Source organism: Arvicanthis niloticus, chromosome 26 (assembly GCF_011762505.2).
Source record: "Arvicanthis niloticus isolate mArvNil1 chromosome 26, mArvNil1.pat.X, whole genome shotgun sequence".
NCBI lineage: Eukaryota > Metazoa > Chordata > Mammalia > Rodentia > Muridae > Arvicanthis > Arvicanthis niloticus.
This window is the reverse complement of record NC_133434.1, coordinates 1223831-1247292: the sequence shown is the minus strand read 5'-3', so window position 1 is coordinate 1247292 and position 23462 is coordinate 1223831. Positions and strand designations below refer to the sequence as shown.

The 23462-nt window shown below is 43.6% G+C and overlaps 1 protein-coding gene across 1 annotated transcript in view; it reads left to right on the top strand.

The window, feature by feature from the left end:
- The first annotated feature begins 18090 nt into the window (after positions 1-18090).
- The window catches only part of Tmem45b (transmembrane protein 45B), a 37169-nt gene continuing 31797 nt past the window's right edge, over positions 18091-23462 (top strand). The window contains exon 1 of the mRNA XM_076924589.1: positions 18091-18196. The gene's annotated coding sequence lies outside the window, so the exon portion shown is untranslated. The remainder of the gene's footprint in view (positions 18197-23462) is intronic.

Genomic DNA, 23462 nt, shown 5'->3' with positions numbered 1-23462 from the left:
TTCAAAGCCCAGCCAGGCCAATCTCGGGCCCATAGCATCCTGACACCATGAATTTTAAGGTTTGTTTAGTTAGGGCCATTTGTTCAAATGGTCAGCTAATTTCCTGGGACTGAGGCAACACAGTGTTTGATTTACAGGTTTTTATGTCTTTGCTTTTAAGAGTAGGGTTCAGGGGATCAACTTATGATTTTTCTATCTTTCACCTGAAGTTTCTTGGCTGGGGTTAGAAGGATTTATAGCTTGGCAGGTGGGGCAATTTGAGATTGCCTGGTCAGTGTCCTATCTCAAATATTTTGTATTTTGGCCCTCTTAGCAATTCTTTCAGTTTTAGTGGCCCAAACGTGAGGCTTGGTGGATTTGGTGGATGAGCTATCTGGCAAATTCCTTGGGTAGGATGCTATGGCCTTCCTTGCTGTACAACCATCCATCTTTTCTGTGGATTCCTTTGCATCGAGCCTGATACTTTTTGTCTGCTGCAGTATAGTCAGGGTCAGTCAAGATTGCAGGGAGTGGCGAGGCTCCCAGAATGTGAGCTGTGGAAGCCATGGTGGCTCTCCTGGCAGCCTCACCAGCCATCCTATCCCCTCCCCCCTAAGCTCTCTCTAATAGTCCCTTTTGATGTTGAAGGGGAATGATCGTGCTTCCAGTAGAGCCAACATCTCTTCCTTATTTTTAATTATTTTCCCTTCTGCGGTCAATAATCCCCCGTCTGTTGGTATATGGACCCATGCACATGTGCAGTGGCAAATGCACGCCTGCTATCAGTATAGATGTTGACTTTGGCTCCCTCTGCCATCTTCAGAGCCTGAGTCAAGGCTATCAGCTCAGCTTTTTGGGTCAGTGTTCCTGGTTGTAGAGCAGCTGCCCAAACAACAGAGTCCTGGGCCAAGTTTACTACTGCTGCTGTGACCCCCCACCCCTGCCCACTGAGCCCAAACCTGGTTCCATTCTGAATGAAACTTCTCCCTTCTGGGAAGTAGATATTCAACATCTGTCCAGGGTATGTCAGTCAGGTCTGGTCTAATGTTCTGAACCTACCCCCAAACTACAGAGCACTCATGTTTGTGTATCTGAAAACAAATCAGATAGCAGGGTTGCAGGGTTCAGGGCGGATGACGGATTATACCTTATGCAAGATGGATTTATAAGCAGAGCTTGAAAATGTGTTAGCCTGGCATTGGACAGCTGGCAGCTGGGTGGGCTCTCCAGGGTCCCCTCAATAGCATGAGGGGTTGTAATTATAGGTTCCTGCCCCGTGGTTATCTTGTTAGCATCCTTAACCATCCGGGCTGTGGCAGTTACAACCCTTACACAGACTGGCCATTCCTGAGCCACTGAATCTACCTACTTGAATAAATAGGCCACAGGTCTTTTCCCTGGTTTGAGTGAGCATTTCCTTTGTTATGCTTTTTCTCTCATCCACATATAAATGGAAAGGTTTGTGAATGTCTGGGAGGGCCAGGACAAATGCCTCTAACAAGGCCTTCCTTAAAATCTTAAAGGCCATGTCCATTTCAGGGGTCCATTCTAGTTTGTCTTCTTACCCTCTAGTAGCCTCATATAGTGGCTGGGCTATTTTAATAAATCCTGGCACCCAGAGTCTACAAAACCCAGCAGATCTCCCCAAAAATTCCCGTACTTACCTTTGGGTAGATAGAACTGGGATACTGATAATGGTCTGTTTCCGGACATCTGACAACATATATTGACTCAACCCCCACCCCTTAAGTATGTACCTCCCCCCAGCCCCAACAGGTGACATCAGGTTGTCAGAGCTGGGCCTTTTGAGCAGACACTCAGTAGCCCAGTTGATTCAGTTCTTGTAGCAGGTCCTGTGTTGCTTCTTGGTAGGTCTCTGTATCAGGGGCCACTATCAGGAGGTCATCTACATATTGGAGTAGAGTTATTTGGGGGTGGGCTTGCCGGTACTCACCCAAGTCCTCATGCAGTGTGTCATTGAAGATGGGTGGTGAGTTCTTGAATCCCTGAGGCAGGTGTGTCCAAGTCAGCTGTCTGTTAAAGCCCCTTTCCAAGTCTTGCCATTCAAGGGCAAACAAGGGTTGGCTTTTGGGTGCCAGAGGCAGGCTGAAGAAGGCATCCTTCCGATCGAGCACAGTGTTTGTTGTGTGCTCAGGAGGGAGGCTGCTCAGCATAGTGTAAGGATTTAGAATTGGGGGTTGAATATTCTCCTGCTTGTTTACTTCCCTCAAGTCCAGCACAGGTCAGTAGTGACAGTAATGAAACTTGACTGGAAGAAGAGGGGTATTCCATGCTGATTGGCAAGGGATCAGGATCCCAGCTTCCTAGAGTCAGTTCATGTGTGAGTTTATCCCCACCTAGGCCTCTTTTGGCATTGGATATTTTCTGATGCCCCAACTTTTAATTGAATTATGATTGAGGTCCTGTGACAGACAATCCAGTTAGATGTCTCTCTGTCCAAACTTCAAGGACCTTTACTGAACTGCTACAATCAACTGGGCTACAGAGTGTCTGTTAAAAAGGCCCAGCTCTGACAACCTGATGTCACCTGTCAGGGGTGGGGGGAGGTACATACTTAAGGGGTGGGGGTCGAGTCAATATATGTTGTCAGATGTCCGGAAACAGACCATTGTCAGTAGAAACTTCTAGAGCAGTGGGCTTGGTGAGAGCATTGGCTGAGGGAACAACTTGTATTCTTCTAGGGCCAGGGTCAAAACATGAATAGGGGCATTCTTATCCAGCATTTCCATTTTCTCTTAGCCAAAATGGATTACAGCTCCCATATTGGTGAGGAGATCTCTCCCCAGCAGAAGGTATGGGCATCCTGGGATGACCATAAAAGAGTGTGTTAGCCACTCCATTCCTAAGTCTACCTTTCTTCAGGTAGTCCATAGATGGGGCTTAGTGCCTATTGTCCCATGTACCCATGTTTTTCAATCTGATGATGGCCCCAATGGTTGCTATAAAATAGAATGGGTCTGTCAGTGTTCATCAGAAAATCTATTGGTTTCTCCTCCACCTTTGGAGTTATCCAGGGCTCATGGAGGAGGCTTGAGCTCCTTTGTCCTCAGTCACTGACTTCCTCTAATTCTGGGATCTTGGGTTTTCTGTTGGGGCATACATTTTTTCCAGTGGCGCTCTTCTTTGCAGCAGGCACATTGGTTTTTCTTCAGTGTCACTAGACACCGGGATTCCCCACCAGCCATACCTGCTTACCCCTTCCTCTTTTCTGAATGGTGTTCCTCAGTTGCATATCTTGGTTGGCAGATTTTGGCCAGTCCCCTGTTTTGCAGCTCCTGGGAGGTTTCTCTACTGTTATAGACTTTCTCTGCTATGGCTTCCAGCTCTGTCAATTGTTTATCCTCAAAGCCCTCCAAGCATTGGAAGTTTTGCCAAATGTTAAGGGCTGCCTGGTTAACAAAAGCCATGTTCACAGCTGACTGTTTTTTTTTTTTTTCTAGCTTCAAGAACAAAGGGGGTATAGCTTCTATAGGCCTCTATGAGTCTTTCTAGAAACCGCCTAGGGCTCTCATCTTATCCTTGTGTAACCTGGTTTACCTTGGTATAAATATGTAGGCCATTTGACAGCCTCTCTCAGAGGACCGCTATTAAAATCTGGCAGCAAGCCTGGTGTATCTCTTTATCTCCATCAGTAATCCCAGGCAGGTAAAATCAAGAGAAAGTTCCCATCAATATCAGCCTGAACCTGGGTAGGGGTTCCATTTGCTCCCCCACCCCCAACTGACAACCACAATCCTCTTTTTGGTGGTGAAGAGGATCTGCCACAGTTGCTGACAATCATCCCAGTTGGGCCGGTGAGTCAGCATGATTGAGTCTGGAAGAGCAATAAGAGCTGATGGCCTTTCTGAAAATGGGGGTGGGGGTGGGGGGTTTCAATTATACAGATCATTACTGGCAAAAGGCAAATAGGTCATAAACTGTCTCCCCAGGGGATCTGGGAGTTCTGTGGCGCCCTGAGAGGTAGGGTGGTGGTCCAGTTAGCCTGATGAGAAGCTGAGTTAGCTCTTCGGTTGGCTAGAGTATGGGGCAGACTCCATGCTGAGTCTGAAACTTCCTCTTCTACCTGCACCTGCTGGGCAAGAGCTGAGGCTGTAACAAAAGGGGGTGGGGGTGGGGGCAAAGATCTTCCTGGGATCTAAAGGAGGAAATGAGGCTAGCTGCACTGGGGCCTGCCCTCCTTCAGGAGAAGAACAGGGCATGGTGCAGCCAATAGCAAAAAGGGCTCCATTGAAACATGGAGTCTCTCCACTAAATACTGCCATGTGGTGATATAAGGCCCCTGATCTGAGTGATCCGAGGCCTTACACAGTCTTTACTGGGTAAATGATGATGGAAAGTCCCCTCCTGGGGCCACCCAACTTTAACTGTGGGCCATTCGTTCCTGCAAAAGCTGCTGAACTTACTGAATCAGACAATCAACCCTGAATCCTCCACAACCTGGCCAGTCCCTAAAATGGCCCAGAACCAGAATCAGAGGGGTGTTCTGTGATTGTCCCATTTTAAAAATCAAGATGATATCCTAAAAACTGGTACAGAATGACAACAGTCACTAACAGAACACAGAGACCAGCACAGAAGGATGTTCCTGGGAAAACAAAAGCAAAACAAGGAACAGATTTTCAAAGGATCTCGCCCTCCATGCACAAGCCTAAGGGAGACCTATGGCTGGTTCAGAAACCAGGTAAAAATACTCAGATTCTCCAGAAACCAGGTGAGAACTCTCAGGTTCTCCAGATTCCAGATGAGAGCACTAGGCGGGAAAGGGCAGTTTCCAGATGGGATTTCAGGTAGGGTTTCAGGGGTGTCCCCTTTATTCCCCAGCATCTGTGTGGCGTCTGCTTTGCCCCTCCTAGCCTCCAGGGTGGCATAGGCAGAAAACAAACATAAACACAGACACAGAATGAGCACTCTCAAACTTAGCAGTCAGTGGGGCGGAGAAGCTCCCCAAAATGCTCAGCTATTTGAGTGGGCACCTTCAGCAATTTCTGGGCAAACCTGCTGAATTTCAGGGTCCGTGAATCACTGAAGAATGATACCCCAGACTCAAATAGTATGCAAAAGCAAAGAATTTATTCCTGCATGCATGATGAGCCCAATTCCATCAGAATGGAAGGAACCTGACTGAATTTGAAGATTCGGTTTTAAAGCCAAAAAGAGAAACAGTAGGGAGGGGTAGATGATCTGTATCTTGATTGGTGGGTCTGGGTGATGCTATGATTAAGACTAACTATTCTTGCTTCACGCCAAGGAAAGGAAGCTCTTGACCTCTTGGCTACAAGTTTGGCTAACTGTCCTCTTACAAGCTGGGGAGGGGTCCCTTTTACATAAGCCTGCAGTTGTTCCAGTAACTGACTGGCCCAGTTCTGGAAGTAGAAACTCAGGCCTGGTCTCCTGAGCTGCTAGTTTGCAGCCTGTCATGGTGTCAGCCTGTCTCAGGCCAATTCACTCCTTTCAAGAGAAATTCTAAAGCAATTCCACTAAAAATCAGGGCTGTCTCTTCTCTCCATATCTATTCAGTGTAGTACTTGAAGTTCTAGCTAGAGCAATAAGACAACTGAAGGAGATCAAGGGGACAGAGATTAAAAAGGAAGAAGTCAAAGTATCCCTATCTGCAATATATACATAAGTGATCCCAAAAAAATCTACCAGGGAACTCCTACAGCTGATAAGCACCTTCAGCAAAGTGGCTGGATACAAGACTAACTCAAAAAAATCAGTAGCCCTCCTAAATACAAATGATAAAAGGGCTGAGAAAGAAATTATGGACACAACATCCTTCACAATAGCTGCAAATAATATAAAATATCTTGATGTGACTCTATGAAAGCAGGTGAAACGCCAGTATGACAAGAACTTCAAGTCTTTGAAGAAAGAAATGGAAGAAGATATCAGAAGATGGAAAGATCTCCCATCCTCATAGGTTGGTAGGATTAACATAGAAAAAAATGGCCATCTTACCAAAAGCAATCTACAGATTCAACACAATCCCCATTAAAATCCCAACACAATTCTTTATAGATCTTGAAAAAGCAATTCTCAACTTCATATGGAAAAACAAACAAAACCAGGATAGCTAAAAACCATCCTACACAATAGGAGAACTTCTGGAGTTATCACTATCCCTGACCTCAAGCTGTACTGCAGAGAAATAGTAATTTTTAAAAAGCATGGTATTGGCATAAAAACAGACAGATTTTGGATTGTCTGTATGTACTATACAAAGAAAAAAACTTCAACCAATAGTGTTGGTCTAACTGAATGTTGGCATGTAAAGAATGTGAATAGATCTATGTTTGCCACCCTGTACAAAACGCAAGTCCTAGTGGATAATAGACCTCAACATTAAACCAGATACACTGAACCTGACAGAAGAGAAATTGAGGAGTACCCTTCAATGAATTGGTACAGGAGACAACTTCCTGAACAGAAGGTCAACAGCTCAGGCACTAAGATCAACAATTAATAAATGGGATTTCATGAAACCAAAAAGCTTCTATAAAGCAAAGGACACTGTCAAAAGGACAAAATAGCAGTCTACAGAATGGGAAAATATCTTCACCCAGCCCACATTTGACAGAGGGCTAATTTCCAAAATATATAAAGAACTCATGAAACTATACAACAACAAACCAAATAATCCAATTTAAAAGTAGGGCATGCGTCTAAACAGAGAATTCTCAACAGCTGGCTGAGAGGCACTTAAAGAAATGTTCAACATTTTTAGCCATCAGGGAAATGCAAATCATAACAACACTGAGATTCTATCTTATACACGTCAGAAACACTAAGATCAATATCATAAGTGACAACTCATGCTGGTAAGAATGTGCAACAAGAGGAACACTTCTCTATTGCTTGTGAGAGTGGAAATTTGTATAGCTACTTTGGAAATCATTATGGTGGTTTCTCAGAAAATTGAGAATTCATCTACCTCAAGACCCACCTATGCCTCTCCTGGGCATATAGCCAAAGAATATTCCACCATACCACAAGGACATTTGCTCAACTATGTTCATAGCAGCTTTATTTGTAATAGCCAGAAACTGAAGACAACCTAGATGTCCCTCAACTGAAGAATGTATAAAGAAAATATAGTACATTTGTACAATGGAGTATTACTCAGCTGTTAAAAACAATGGCATCATAAAATTTGCAGGCGAATGGATGAAACTAGAAAAAAAAATCATCCTGAGTGAGGTAACCCAGACCCAGAAAGACAAACATGGTGTGTATTCAACTTATAAGTGGATATTAACTATAAATTAAGGAATAACTATACTATAATCTACAGACTCAAAGAAGCTAAGCAGCAAGGAGGGATCAGGGTAAGAGGGTACATGAATCTGAGAAGAGAAAAATAGAATGGACATTGTGGGTGGACAGGGCTGGGGGTATCTGGGAGGGTTGGGTATGGGAACAGGAAGGATGGGTGGATAGAGGGAGAGAGAACTGGAAGAGACAACTGGAATTGGGAAACATCTCTAGGGCAAGATAGAAACCTAGTATAATGAAAACTCTCAGGAATCTGTGCTAAGACTCCTAGCAACATGGGATATTGAGCCCAAACTGGCCATCTCCTGAAACCAGGTAAGAAAGACTTCCAGTGGAGGGTTGGGACACTGACCATAAAACCTTTGACCTACAATTTGCCCTGCTTACAAGATGTGCTGGGGTTGGCTGAGTGGTAGTGACACACATCTTTAATCCAAGCACTCAGAAGACAGAGGCAGATAAATCTCTGATTTCAAGGCCAGCCTAGTCTACAGAGCAAATTCCAGGACAGCCAGGGCTACTCAGAGAAGCCATGTCTCAGAGATAAATAAATAAATAAATAAATAATAAATAAATAAATAAATAAATGTATAAAGGTAGTGTAGAAATTGTGGTAGTTGCCAACCAATAACTGGCCCAGCTTAAGAACCATGCCATGAGGGGGAGCCTACCCCTGAGAGGGCCAGGACCCAGAGGATGGATAACTCAGAGACCTAGGATAGAAAATGATTCCTAATGATATTCTGCTATACTCATAGTTGTTGCCTAGCCCAGTGGTCATTAGAAAGGCTTCACCCAGCAACTGATGGGAACAGATGCAGAAACCCACAACCAAACATTAGGTGGAGTTCTGAGAATCCTTCGGAAGAGGGGACAAGAACTGTAGGAGCCAGAGGGGTCAAGAACACCACAAGAAAATCCACAGAACCATAACCTGGGCTCAAAGGAGCTCACAGAGACTGAACTGCCAACCAGGAGCCTACATGGGACAGACCTAGGTCCTCTGCATATGCAAAACAGCTGTGATGCTTGATGTTATTGTGGGACTCCTAACTGTGGAAGCAGGGGCTGTCTCTGACTCTTTTGCCTGCTTATGGAACCCTTTCCTCTTGCTGGATTGCCTAGACTAGCTTCAATACAGGGGAGGTGCCTAGTCTTACTGCAACTTGGTATGTCGTGGTCGGTTGACTTCCATGGGAGAGAGGTCTGCCCTTATCTGAAAGGAATCAGAGGAGTACAGCCTGTTCTCATTCAAACCAGCACAGAGAAGTTCTGGCAAGAATTTATAACCAATTAAGTTAGGAAAAAGAAAGCCAAAAAAAAAAAAAAAAAATGTAGGGAGGTATCTGCTTTTAGGCTTTTGAAAGAGACTTAAAGTGCTGGAGGGTGGTGAGTGGGGAAATCCATAGATTAACCTGATCAAAAACATGGATTGATGTTTAGGACTCAGATGCAGCCAGCAGAGAATAAAAATCAGAGCTAAAGCCCAAAAGGACAGGGCTTCAAATATGAGCTGAAGCTTAAGGATCCAGCCTACAGAGGAAGTACCCTGCAAGAGGGATAGAACTAAGGAGCCAGTCTACAGTCTTACTTGGGGACTGGGACCTCTTTAGTTCTCTGATACAGCTTTGTTTATTTCTTTGTTTTTTCAATGATGTAAGAATTATTTGCCCAACATAGTTTTATCTTTGAGCCAATTATTTTTATAGGTTTTATGGTTATGTTAGTGAATCAGCTCTGGGTAAGACAAGATGAACTGGTTTTAGTATTTTAAGATTGCATGCTCCTCCGGGAACTCGGAGATCCTATATGCTGGGAATTCTAAACAATTCTTTTTATTCTTCTTTATGAAGAAAACAAAAGCAGCAGAACAAAAGACAGGATCCCACAATAATAAGAATTTTCAACAAATTAGAACTAGAAGAGAAATACCTCAACATAACAAAATCTGTATCTGAAAAGTTCACAACTGACCTCGAACTCAGTGGTTTCTGAAAAAAATGGGAGCTTCTGCACTGAGATCAGGCATAAGACAGAAGTGTCCAGTTTTGCTAACCCTCCTCAACATAGAATATTATTCTACCACAATAGGGTAAATGGAGGTGAAGGAGTGTGTCCACATTTGAAAGGGAGAAAGCAAATTATCTTTGATCACAGATGACATGATTTTTTTTTAAAGAGTTTAGAAAACACTAAACTGTTCTACAGGGGCCAGGGGAAGAAAACTATTAAAAGTAACGTGTATTCTGCAAAGTATCAGGATAGAAAAATTAATACTCAAATATCACTTGTGTTTCTGTTCATTAGCAATTATCAACCTGAGAGGAATTCCTGCACCTGTTTTTATGCGTGTGTATGAATATGTATGTCTTAGGAAGGGGTGTGCACCAGCTGAAAGACAATCTTGAGTGTCACCTTCAGAACCAGCTGGGGCTGGTGAGATGGCTCAGTGGTTAAGAGCACTGGCTGCTCTTCCAAAGGTCATGAGTTCAATTCCCAGCAACCACATGGTGGCTTACAACCATCTATAGGGGGATCTGGTACTCTATTCAGGCAGGCAGATATATACACAGCAGAACACTCATACATTAAAATAAAATTAAAAAAAAAAAAAAAAACATAATCATCAGCCATGTCTTATTGCCCTGGAACTCAGCAATTAAACTAGACCAGTTGGCCATCGAGCCTCAAGGATCCTCCCTCTCTCTGCCTCCACAGTGCTGTGATAACTAGCGTATGCTACCACATTGAGGAGATGTGTTTTTTGAAACAGGGTCTCACTATATTGCCTTGATTAGCCTGGAAGTCACTAAGTAGACCAGGCATCAAACTCATAGAGATCAGCCTAACTCTGCCTCCTGAGTGCTGGGACTAAAAGCATGTGCCACTACTCCCTGATTACACTAAACCTTTTTACAGGGTTCTGAGGATCAAACTCAGATCCTTGAGTTTCAAGGTGGGATGGTTTGTATATGCTTGGCCCAGGGAGTGGCACTATTAGGAGGTGTGGCCTTGTTGGAGTAGGTGTGTCACTGTGGGTATGGGCTTAATACCCTCACCCTAGCTACCTGGAAGTCAGTCTTCTACTAGTAGCCTTCAAATGAAGATGTAGAACTCTCAGTTCCTCCTGCACCATGCCTGCCTGGATGTTGCCATGTTCCTGTCTTGAGGATAATGGACTGAACCTGTGAACTTGTAAGCCAGCCCCAATTAAATGTTGTCATTTATAAGACTTGCCTTGGTCATGGTGTCTGTTCACAGCAGTAACATGGTAAGCCTCTTACCAACTGAGCTCTCTCCCCAGCCTCCTAAAAAAAAAAAAAAAAAAAAAAAAAAAAAAAAAAAAAAAATGTTTTTAAGGTCTTAAAATAGTATCCGGAGGAATGCTATTCCTCAAATACCTAGAAATATATTTGTGATCTAGGAGAGGAGGTTAGTAAGAGGAAGAGGGAAAGAGGAGGGGGAGGGGAGAGGAGAACAGTTGCGCGAAGGATGTAGCTCAGTAGGTATGAAGCCCTGGGTACAATCCTCAGCACTGTGTAAAATAGACATGATAGAAATCATCTGTAAATCTAGAACTCAGGCTGCAGAGGCAGGAGGATCTTTAGCTAGGTGTTGGGAGCCAACTTTGAGCAGAAAGCGGCTATCATCCTTTCAGCCATCTTGAGTCATATACCCTGATAAGAGATGTGATTACAATAGCCTACAACAGCTGAGCACACTCTGATGATCTTGGTTTAGATACCTTGGGTGTGTGAGATTTAAAGGTGTGTGACTTAAAGGTGTGATTTAGAGATCAGATTTAGAGACAAGACCTAAGGGCATGAATTAAAGGTGTGACCTAAAGGCACGGCTTAGAAGTAAGACATATAAAAGGCCGAGAGGCAGACAGGAGAGTTCAGAACAATTAGGACAGTACAAGGCAGAACAATTTGGAGTAACAGAGATTCAGACACCAGGAGTAGGAGTAGACATTAGACACTCGGAAGAGAACAAAAGGAGTACAACTGGGAACTAGAAGGAGTACAACTGGGAACTAGGAACTCAAGACTTGGGACTTGGACTAGGAAGAGAGACTGAAGAATAAACGGGATTGAATCACACTCTGTCTGGTCTCCATTCTTCGAGTCCGTCCTCACTCTCTCTCTTGCTGAACCCCAACCCGCAGACTGGAGCAGCTTGGGCCGGGAAACAGTGGCTGCCAAGCATGGAGTGGAGAGGGCTGCAACATTTTTGGCTGCCCAAAGTGGGGCAGCTCGGGCCTCAACATTTTTTGGCGCCTGAACGTGGGGCTAGTGTGGTTGGAAACAGTTAGGGATTTGAATGCCCAGCCTTGGAGCAGGTTGCTGGGGAAATGGGAGAGAAGAGAAAGAGGAGGGAGAGAGGAGAGAGAGAGACAGAGAGACAGAGACACAGACAGACAGACAGACAGACAGACAGACAGAAAGAGAGGGAGAGATTGATTTGGGGTATATTAACAAAAACTGAAAGCAGAGACTCAGATATTTGCACTCAAATGTTCATAGCCAAAATGTACCAACAATCCAAAGTTTTACCATAAGATGAATGCATAAATTAAGTGTTTTATAAATATATAATAAAACAATGCCAAGCAAGAGAATGATAATCTGATACATGATACAATAGGAATAAAATCTGAAAACGTTATGCTAAATGAAACAAGCCAGACACACAAAGACAAGTAATATAGAACTACAATTACATGGGTACCTCCAGTCATCAAACTCACAGAGACAGGAAGCAGGACAGACAAGTTCCTGGCTGATGGTTGAATTTGGCCATGATATCATGAAGATTGATAGTGAGTGGTTGCACAGCATAGTGAAGATACATAACGTCACTGAACTCTGATCAAACAGTAGCCTAAATAGTATATGTTACATATATATATATGTGTATATATATATATATGTATATATACATATATATGTATATATGTATGTATGTGTATATATATACATATATATGTATATATGTATGTATATGTATATATGTGTATATATATTCTACTATAATTTAAAAAAGAAAACAAAATCTCTCGCTAGTCTGCAAACCTTCTAATTTAATAATACACCATAACTATTTCCCTTTTCAATAGATATCAATTCATTTTTTGCAGTGCTATACATTACAGAAATAAACATTATGCATAACCATTGTCCAGCACTGACAACTATTAATGATTCTCTGCTATACTTGCAGAAAGGAGCCTAGCATAACCGCCATCAGAGAGGCTTCACCCAGCAACTGATGGAATCAGATGCAGAGTCCCATAGCCAAGCATTAGGCAAAGCTTGGGGAATCCTGTGGAAGAGGGAGAAGAAATATAGGATGTAGGAGCCAGAGAGGTCAAGCGTGCACACACACACACACACACACACACACACACCCCTACAGAATCAATTAACTTGGGCCCACAGAGGTTCACAGAGACTGAAAGGCCAACCAGAGAGTCTGCATAGACTGACCTAGGCCCTCTGCACACATGTAACAGTTGTATAGCTTGGTCTTCATGTGGGACTCCTAACATTGGAGTAGAGGCTTCCACTAATTCTGTTCCCTGCCTTTGGGACCCTTTTCCCCTACTGGGCTGCCTAAGTCTAGTAGATGTCCCTAGTCATAGAGCAAGTTGATGTGTTAGGACTGGTTGATAGCCGCAGAAAGCCTCTCCTTTACTGAAGAGAAAGAGAGGAAGAGCGGGTGGGAGCAGGTGGGAGGGGGTGTTGTGAGGAAACACTGGGAGGAAAGGGGGGGGGATGAAGATTAGGATGTAAAGCAAATTAATTAATTTTAACAAGAAATAAAGACGTCACAGGAAGAGCATACTGTGATATGTTTAGTCCAACACTGGCACATTTGCTGTTATAAACAATGCTATCGTACCATTTTAAGGTTCTTGAGGCGGCAGAGAGGGCTCAGCAGTTAATAACACAAACCCTGCTCTTGCAGAAGACCCAAGCATGGTTCCCAGTACCCATGTTTAAGATGACTTACAACAAGCTGTAACTCCAGCTTCAGAGGATTTGATGTCCACTTCTGGCCTCTGAGAGCAATACATAGCAACACACACACACACACACACACTTAAAAATAAAGACAGACCTTAAAAAAGATTAAGTTTACTCTTATCAAGCCAGATATGGTGGTGCACATTTGTCATCTCGGATCACCATGACTGAGAGAGGAGTAAAGGCTTTAAGATCCTAACAAATTGAAGGCTTAGCTCAGGCTATATGAAACCTTGTTTCGAAAAGACAATTATTATCCATTAGTTCCTTACAGTTGGACATCCCAAAGCTGTGGTTACCAGATTAACAGGCAAAGTGAATATTATAGATTTTTTTTTTTCAGCTCACCTTCAAGTTTGCTTTGTTGATATTATAAACCGAGAGGGAAGTTGTTTTGCCCTCATTGGGATAGAGATTTAGCTGCACTTAACAAAAAAACCTCAACTAGCCAAGACTTACACAGATCATTTTCTTTTTCTTCCACATAACAGTCTGGAGATGGTCACCTGAGAGACTCACACAGACCAGTCCATAAGTTCGTCAGAAGATTCCCTCCTACACTGCTATACTCTTGACTATCCATAGCTCCTGGTCCAAGGTTAGCCCACTACCTTGTCACCAGTGAGAGAAAGGAATGAGGATGAACTCATCCCTTTCCTTCAGGACATTTGTCATATGTTCCATCTTCTAACTTCAGTTTAATGACCTGAACTTAGTTATCTGACTCCTCCTTGGGAAAAAATGGTACTTGTGGGTGGCCATGTACCCAGCTAGTGGCATGATGACCAAGGGGAGACTGGATAGCAATCTACTTGTGTGTGGTGTGTGTGTGTATGGTGTGTGGTGTGTGTGTGTGTGTGAGTGTGGTATGTGTGTGGTGTGTGTGTGGTGTGTGTCTGTGAGTGTGGTGTGTGTGTCTGTGAGTGTGGTATGTGTGTGGTGTGTGTGAGTGTGGTGTGTGTGAGTGTGGTGTGAGTGTGGTGTGTGTGTGTGTGTGTGTGTGGTATGTGTGTGGTGTGTGTATGTGTGATTGTGGTGTGTATGTGGTGTATGTGAGTGTGGTGTGTGTGTGGTGTGTATGGTGTGTGTTTGTGTGAGTGTGGTGTGTGTATGTGTGTGGTGTGTATGTGTGAGTAAGGTGTGTGTGTGATGTGTGTGTGTGAGTGTGGTGTGTGTGTGGTGTGTGTGTGGTGTGTGTGTGGTGTGTGTGTGTGGTGTGTGTATGTGTGATTGTGGTGTGTGTGTGGTGTGTATGGTGTGTGTTTGTGTGAGTGTGGTGTGTGTGTGAGTGGTGTGTGTGTGTGAGTGTAGTGTGTGTGTGAGTGTGGTGTGTGTGTGTATGAGTGTGGTATGTGTGTGTGAGTGTGTGTGTGTGTGAGTGTGGTGTGTGTGTGGTGTGTGTGTGAGTGTGGTGTGTGTGTGTGTGTGAGTGTGTGTGTGTATGAGTGTGGTGTGTGTGTGGTGTGTGTGTGTGTGAGAGTGTGGTGTGTGTCTGTGTGTGAGTGTGGTGTGTGTATGTGTAAGTGTGGTGTGTGTGTGTGAGTGTGGTGTGTGTATGTGTGAGTGTGGTGTGTGTGTGGTGTGTGTGTGTGAGAGTGTGGTGTGTGTTTGTGGTGTGGGTGTGGTGTGTGTATGTGTGAGTGTGGTGTGTGTGTGAGTGTGGTGTGTGTGTGTGTGTGTGGTGTGTGTGTGTGTGAGTGTGGTCTGTGTGTGTGTGTGTGAGTGTGGTGTGTATGTGTGTGAGTATGGTGTGTGTGTGTGTGAGTGTGGTGTGTGTGTGTGAGTGTGGTCTCTGTGTGTGTGTGTGTGTGTGTGAGTGTGGTGTGTATGTGTGTGAGTATGGTGTGTGTGTGTGGTGTGTGTGTGATTGTGGTGTGTGTGTGGAGTGTGTGTGTGGGGTGTGTGTGTGTGGTGTGTGTGTGGTGTGCGTATGTGTGATTGTGGTGTGTGTGTATGTGTGTATGTGAGTGTGGTGTGTGTGTGGTGTGTGTGTGGTGTGTGTGTGGTGTGTGTATGTGTGATTGTGGTGTGTGTGTATGTGTATATGTGAGTGTGGTGTGTGTGTGAGTGTGGTGTGTGTATGTGTGATTGTGGTGTGTGTGTGGAGTGTGTGTGTGAGAGTGTGGTGTGTGGTGTGTGTGTGTGTGTGTGTGTGTGTGTGTGTGTTTGCCATGTATGTCCATGTGCCTACAGAGGCTAGACAATGGCTCTGCCTCACTGGAGCTGTGGTTACAGGCAGTTGTGAGCTCTGCCGTTGGATGCTGGAAACCAAGCTTCTAGAACAGCAGCCAGCACTCGACTGCAGACCTGCTTCTCCAGCCCCAGTGTTACAAGCTTTTTAAAGAACTAGCACAGTTATACTAAGCAACATCTACACAAATCAACCATTTCCCATGCCGTTCTTCTATTTTGTTTTTAATTAGAACATAAAATAAATGGGCTTCATATGGCTTTTTTGCTTATTTATTTAAATTCTAAATCTGAGGAAACATTCACATCATTTGTCCTGAGACTGAAAAGACCATCCTTCAATTGTTAAAGTTCACAAAGGGACACTCCAGATACTAATCTGTTATATTTCTTTGTTTTATTTAGGGTTTTTAAAATTATTGCTTATTTTTACTTTACATGTATGGGAGTTATAAGCAGTTGTGAGCTGCCATGTGGGTGCTGGGAACTGAACCCAGGTCTTCAGGAAGAGTAGCCAGTGCTTCTAACTGCTGTGCCACCCCTTCATCCCTACTTTTGTTTTTTGAGAGTTCCTGAAGCCCAGATTGCCCGTGAACTTGAAACCTTTGCCTCTGGCCCCTGAATGGAGAGATAATGCAAATATGTGTCACCACCTGGCATTTCCTTTTTTTTTATCAGAAAACAATTTGATAATAATTCATATGATTGTATTATTTCAAAGTTGATTTCCTGATACTTGTTACCAGTCGGTAGCCATTGAAACTGTTTGATATTTGTTTGATTTTTATTAAAACTGTTGATCAATGAAGTTAAGGACAATCAAAGGTATATTTTAAAAACTGGTGTGTCGCCGGGCGGTGGTGGCGCACACCTTTAATCCCAGCACTTGGGAGGCAGAGGCAGGCAGATTTCTGAGTTCGAGGCCAGCCTGGTCTACAGAGTGAGTTCCAGGACTACACAGAAAAACCCTGTCTCAAAAAAAAAAAAAAAGAATCTCAGGGCTGGAGAGGTAGCTCCATTGATAAAGTGTTTATGGGGCAAAAATGAGGGCCTGAGTTCAGATCCCCAGAATTCATGTAAAATGCTGGGCATGAAGGGGGCTGCTCATCCCTGTAATCTCGCTGCAGAGAAAGGAGGATTTCCTGGGGTTTGCTTGGCCTCTAATCTAACTGAATAGGTGAACAAGCTCCAGGGTCGGTGAGTGACTTCATCTCAAAAATTAGGTGGAGGGTGAGAGAAGACACCCAACATGGACTTCTGCCTCCGAATGTACATACACACATGTACACATTACACACACACACAGCATATCTCTGGGCTGAGGATGCATTTCAATTGGTATTTTCCAAGCTCATACAAACCCTGTATTCAACCACTAGAACTATATAAACCAGACATAAGGGTACACACCTATAATCCCAGTGCTTGTGAGGTAGAAGCAGGAGGATCAGAAACCAAAGGTCATTGATTACACAGCAAAGTAGAGAGAGGCATGCCTGGGCTACATAAGACCCTGCCTCAGAAACATAAACGGAACTTTCAAATCATCTTTGCCAAACAGTAGCTATATCAATAAAACTGCACACTTTTGTCTCAGGATCTTAGCCTATGAGGAAAACATTGCTGAGCAGAAAGCTGTCTGTCAGAAGGATCTGGTGACCAAGAGCAGCCTCTCCTAGGCTGATGGTTGTGTAGAGCTACTCCCTTTCTTCTATTTCAAAATCTGCAGGTTTGGGCGCACTCCAGGATGGGACCTGATACTTTCCTCTGAATACTAGTCCCCAGGCTGAGATATAGACTTTTTATAATCCCTTTAAAAAAAAAAAAAAAAAAAAAAGAGCAGCTTTTTATAGGTTCGCCTGCTAGTACCTCTCTCCCTGGTTCTTCCCTGTGTGTGAAGAGAACTTCAGTGCTGGCATTCTCGTCATGTCTTTAGGGAGTACAAGGAGCAGCAACCGTGCAAAATAAGGTCAGCCTCTTAGCTACAAGTGCTACAGATAGCAGCAAAAGTTGTAGCATCTTGAACACCACAATGAAACCCTAGTCCAAAGTAGAGAGGGAACTCTTCTCACACCAATCCAGAACTGTGCCCACCTGACAAATTTTTGTCAAATGTGCACAAAGCAGACTGGATGGATGGATGGATGGATGGATGGGTGGATGGATGGATGGATGGATTTAGGAAAGAAAAGAATAGAATACAAAAGAAGCAGCTCATGCATCGTCCACCGGAGCCTTCCTTGGCAGGTGAGCGTTCAGTGGCTACTTGTCCCTTGTGTTGGCTGTGGTTCCCCTGGCTGGAGAAATTCAGAGCTTCTTCCCTCTCAGAGCATTCCCTTCCTCCCAAGCCAGGAATCACTTTACATAACAGGAAGTTATGCATAAGTAGTACACCTGGATGAGCCAGGAACCTGGGCTTCAGGATCACACTTTTTAGGGAGTGCCTGTGGCCCCTGAAAGCCTCATCGAAGCAGGGGACGCTCTGAAGCAGGGAAAAGGCGCTTGGAAGAAGAGTGCAGTATTGAGCCACCTGAGGTCGTGCTAGCAGCGGGGTTAGGGCTGTCTTGGGGTTGCCAGCTCCTGCAGCGGGCGGGGCTAGGTGGGGCCAGGCGGGGCGGGGTGCGGACGCTTGTACCTCCTGGGCACCCACGGTCACATGTGTGACCGAAACTGGCAAGTGGGGATACCTCTGAGGCTCCGAAAAGGTAGGATGCCCGGCTAGGTCAGGGGCTCAGGGCCGGGAGAAAGGGAGGCACCACCTGGGAAGGGAGGCGCGGATCCGGAGTAGGATCCTCAGGAAGGAGAAGGAACCGAATAAGTGCTCACTCAGATGGAGGGAGGGTGCTGGGGTCCGGAGGAAACCTAGTGCCTAGGAAGCCGTTGGTTAGTTCCTTCGGAGCTAGGAATAATCCTCGTCGCCAGCCTCCGCGGGAGTTGCTCCTCTGCACTGTCCCCGGGGTCCTGGAATGATTCCAGTCCCACAGCGTTACCGCGGCCAGGTGCGAAGCCCCGCATTCATACCGTCTTGGTGGAGCAGGGGAGCCACCTTAGGTGGCATGCCTATTAAGGAGACCTCGGAGTCGTTTTCAGGATGCCAGACTGGCTCACGCTCACTTGCACACCATCTGTTGCTGCTTGTTGGCTAAGGATCCACAAATACAGGAACCAGATGCATTTCTTAAGCCAGGAAGTCTGACAATGAGAGACGGTTGACAACAGGTCCTTCAGCCATCATTTGGCCTCAGCTTCTAAAAGCAAAGAGCCTTCTAAAGCCTTGGCCTTAGTAAGGAGAGCCTGAAAGTGGGGAGACCTGTCTGAATCCAGAGGGACTGAGTGGAGACAAGGCCCACCCTAGTGGGAAAAAAGATCTGTACTTCAGCAGGGAAAGGTGGGGCTTCGTGAAATTGAATTTTAAAAGCCTAAGAGCAGTTGCCTCGCCAAAGGTCTCAGCAACGGCTGGGCTGCTTCGTTCCATTCGGTTCTCTTTGGAGCCTCTTTTCCCCACACTGCTTCCCCTGTAGCCATTCCCTAGGTTCTATTTGACTTTGGGATTAGCATAGCCATCAAAGCTGGGAAGGCAGATACCTTTTATCTAACTACACACCTATCTAAATAGCTACTATGGTTTATTGTTCACAAGCAACCTGCGCTTTCGGGTTTTTGTCAATACTTGCTTTCTACTAAGCAGAGATTGGATTTTGAACCCCAACGAAGCCGCTCTTTATGACAGTTTGTTAGCTTAATAATGATGTGGTCACCTGCTGTTCTATGGTCTCTGGAAAAGACAGGAGAGCCCACGACTGCACTGAATAGAAACCATTGTTTTTTACAAAGGATGAGCAGCAAGCAAGGTATTATCTGTTTGCACAGTATCTGTAATAGTATTATAGAAACCAAATGTTCTTTCTTCTTACCAAAGAACTTCAAATTTGCTCTCCTTTAGGAAGGTGGAAACAGGTACCATGGCTGCACTTTCCTCTGTATTCTGTGGTCCTTTCCCCTGCCTTTCAGAGGTGCTGCCTCTGATGGCCAAGGTGAAACTGTTGAATCTCACAGGGTGCACCAGTTAACTTTATCTGGGGTCTTCCCTGAAATGCTCTTAGCTATAGCTATGACTTAATCTTGGCAAATGTCACTTTGAGGTGAGCACTGGAAAGGAGAAAGATTAAAGAGGATTTCTGATACTTCCCATTACTTCAGGATGGTATCAGCTGCATGCTCAATTGTACAAAGTACAGACACCATGTACGTTAAGTGTTAAGCATGATCAAGGGTCAATCAAAACTCATCACTCTTTTGCTTGTTGAACACAGTGGGTAAGGACAGCTTTATCATTGGGAAAGCTACCTTTATAACTGAAGTACCTGAAGTTGCAAAACTTTTTAATTATAGGGAAATTAAAGTCACTGGTATGTTAACAAAAAAAAAATAAGTAGCTATATAAAAACATTTCATTTCCATATGTTTTTTTACAGATGGTCATGAGACAAACAATTACTTACAACATTACACCATACTTCAGTGAACAATCAGAGGCCACACACACATACTGAACTCTGAACTTTTCCACCCTTTCCACCAGCCAGCTGTCTCTCCCTAGCCTTCTCTAGAACTGGAAATAAAAACAGATTAAAGTTTAACTCTTTTGGGTTTCTTTTACTGACATCCTTTAAAGGTAGATGAGCACAAGGTCCATATTTAGAGGCCAGAAGAAAATATAAAAGGTCTATCAGTCACCTGTATGTGGTGCAGAGTTATACTGGTAGTGTCATGGCAAGTCACAGTGTTCTGCTGCCAGGAGTTGGATTTCATATAGCATCATCAGTATCTTGTGGGTGGGACAGCGAAATGGCAATTTATAGACCACGGAGTAATTTATGTACTGGGAGATAAAAGTAAGGTCTCTATTCCATATGCAAAGAAACTGAAATCAAGCCATTTTGTACCTGGACAGTGCTGTCCAGTTATGAAATGGTAGAGCCGTGGCTCCAACCAGAATGTTTTCCAGTTCATACTAGATAATTTTGTATTATTATTTTTTTTAAGTTTTATGACAGATTATAATTTGTTTCTCCTAAACATTCACGTTTATTTTTTCTATATCGTTTTTCTATATCGTTTATTCTTTGAGAATTTCACAAATATGTACAATGTATTTTCGTCATATCCACTCTACAATTTCCTCCCTCCGTCTCATCCTGCACTACAACACACACATACACATACACATACACATACACATACACACACACACACACACACACACAATTTCCCTCCCAATCTCATCTCTTATCTCAAAAAAAAAAAACAACTCACTAAATCAAATCAGCATTCCAACTATTCCCATGACAGTGGCGCCAACCACAAGAGTATGAGAAATCTACCCACAGCCACAGCCCTGAAGGAAAAAATAACTGTCTCTCCCCAAGAGTAGCCCAGTAGCCACTGACTGCCAATAGCTCCTCAGCTAAGGATAGTATCTCATGTGTCCCTCTGCTGTCTATCCCAGAATGCTGATTGTCTTGACCTTGTGCAGGTCTTCAAGTCTTACACAGATAACAAGTTACTGTGAATTCATGAGTAGCAGCCATTAAAAAAAAAAAAAAATCAGTTCTCAGAGCTCTCCCTAACCTTGGGCTCTTACAAACTTTCTGCCGTTTCTTCTACAATGTCTCCTGTACCCTGGGTGGGGAGAGAGGTTATACAGATACACATTTAATGTTGAGAACTGCGTGGCCATTTATTCTTTAGATCTTAACAACTGTGTGTCTCTTCACTAATTACTGCCCACTGCCAAAAAAAAAAAAAAAAAAAAAAGCTTCTCAGATGACAGCTGAGAGCTGCACTAATTTATGGGTATGAGTAAAAATATTTAGAAGGCAGTTGATACTATATTTAACATAATAATAGCAGTAGGCTCTCCCCTAGGGTTTATGACCTCTACGAATGCAGATTTCTGACCAGGATTGTGATACCAAGCATGAACTCCTCACTATGGAGTGATCCTTATAGTCAATGAAAAGCAGCCAGTGACCTCCATAATCCATAACATCCATGCCCCTATTGTAACATTCAGTAATATCCTTCCAGGTCAATCACTATTGTTGTTCTCAAGAGTTCACAGCTGAATAAAACTGTTGATGACTTTTTTCCCCTGAGAGAATGCATAGAATTTTCCAGCACTGTGAAAGCTAGCCAGCAAGGAGAAAACATCCAGTCCAGTATTGACTTGAATACCATACAACCAAAGCGTGTGGTGTCTCCAGCAATAAGGTCTTACCACCATTCTCTGATGGACGATCAAGAGCAATGGCATAGCTTGTATTGTTTTAGGGATGACTGCTGGGATGTTCCTAACAACACAAGGTATCCCACATAGGCACTGGGATTTTTGTTTAATAACTTATTGCTCCTAGAAGCATCACCCCTCCATCTAGGGTACTTCTAGTCAAACTTTTTTTTTTCAATGAACTTATAAAATAGTAGGTTTCCATATGCCTTTTCCAAACCTCTGTAGTGTTAGTTACCTCTGCCACAACCCTTCCCTCTGCATCCCATCCCCATTAATTAACACTTCCCATTATTTTATTTTCCTTTTCCCTTCATATCACCTGTGTTCTACTTTAGGATCTTCCCAAACCCCTCTGCAATTGTCCATTGCTAGTATCCTGGCGTTTGCAAGCACCCCAAGTTATATACGAAAATCTAAGTCTAACTGAATCTACATGAGAGCAAGCATGTAACATTTGTCCTTCTAGGCCTGAGTCACCTCACTTAATCTAGTATTTTCCAGTTTCATAAATTTTCCCACATGTTTTATAATTTCATTTTTCTTTACAGATGGATAAAACTCCATTGTGAATTGTCAGGAGCAGCCTTGCTTATACACTGAAGGCCTAAAGTCAGCTATAGGCCTAAGTCAGACACACATGCTTGTTAACACACAGTCTTGGTCTCTGTGGAAAAACACTGACCCTAAAACAGATAGCTATAAGGTCTTGTAAACAGGCAGCCTTGGTGGAAATTTACCAGCCTGGATAAGAACTATAAGAACTAGTAGTCATAGACCTTGTGGATAGGTAGCCCTGGTAGAAAGTACCAGCTTAGATAAGAAACAAATGAATCATAAACAAAGTCATAGTGACCTGTTCCCTGCTTCTTCACCCAGCTGATACCCTGTTCTGGAAGATATCTGTACTCCCCCTGAGAACATCTATGCTTCTGGGTCACCCCCTTCCCCACATCCTGCCTTTATGTATTTATAACTCCTGTGTGAAAAAGTAAAAATTACCGTTTGATCAGCCTATAGACAAGCCGTCATTCTTTGCGTTCCCCTGTTTCCCCATTCTCTCTTTCAGGTGATCCCCCTGTACCCTGTTCATTGCCCTGATGGACAGGGCAGTGAATATATACATATTTTCATTATACAATTCATTAGTCAATGACCATCTAGGTGAGTTCATTCTCTAGCTATTGTGATTAGAACAGCAAGGAACATGGATAAGCAAGTAACCCCATACTAGTTTGGAAGAGCCTTTGGGTATATGCCTTGGAGTGGTATAGCTATATCATATGATATATCTTGCTCAAGTTTTCTGAGGAGCCTGAACACTGACTTCCAAAGTGGCTTCACCAATTTACACTCTACCAACAGTGTAAGCTTTCCCCTTTCCCCACTGCCTTGCTGTCATTTTTTATTTTGTTTTGTTTTCTTGATCTTGGCTATTCTGAATGGGATAAGATGAAATCTCAATACAGTTTTAATTTTCATTTCTCTGATTGCTAGAGATGCTTTAAAAATGTTTATTAGTCATTTACACTTATTCTTTTAAGAACTCTTGTTTAGTTCCATAATCCACTTTTTAAATTGGATTGTTTTATGTTTGTTTATTTATTTTACATTCTACATATTAATTGCCTGTCAGATGTATAGCTGGCAAAGATTCTTTTGCCCATTCTGTAGGCTATCTC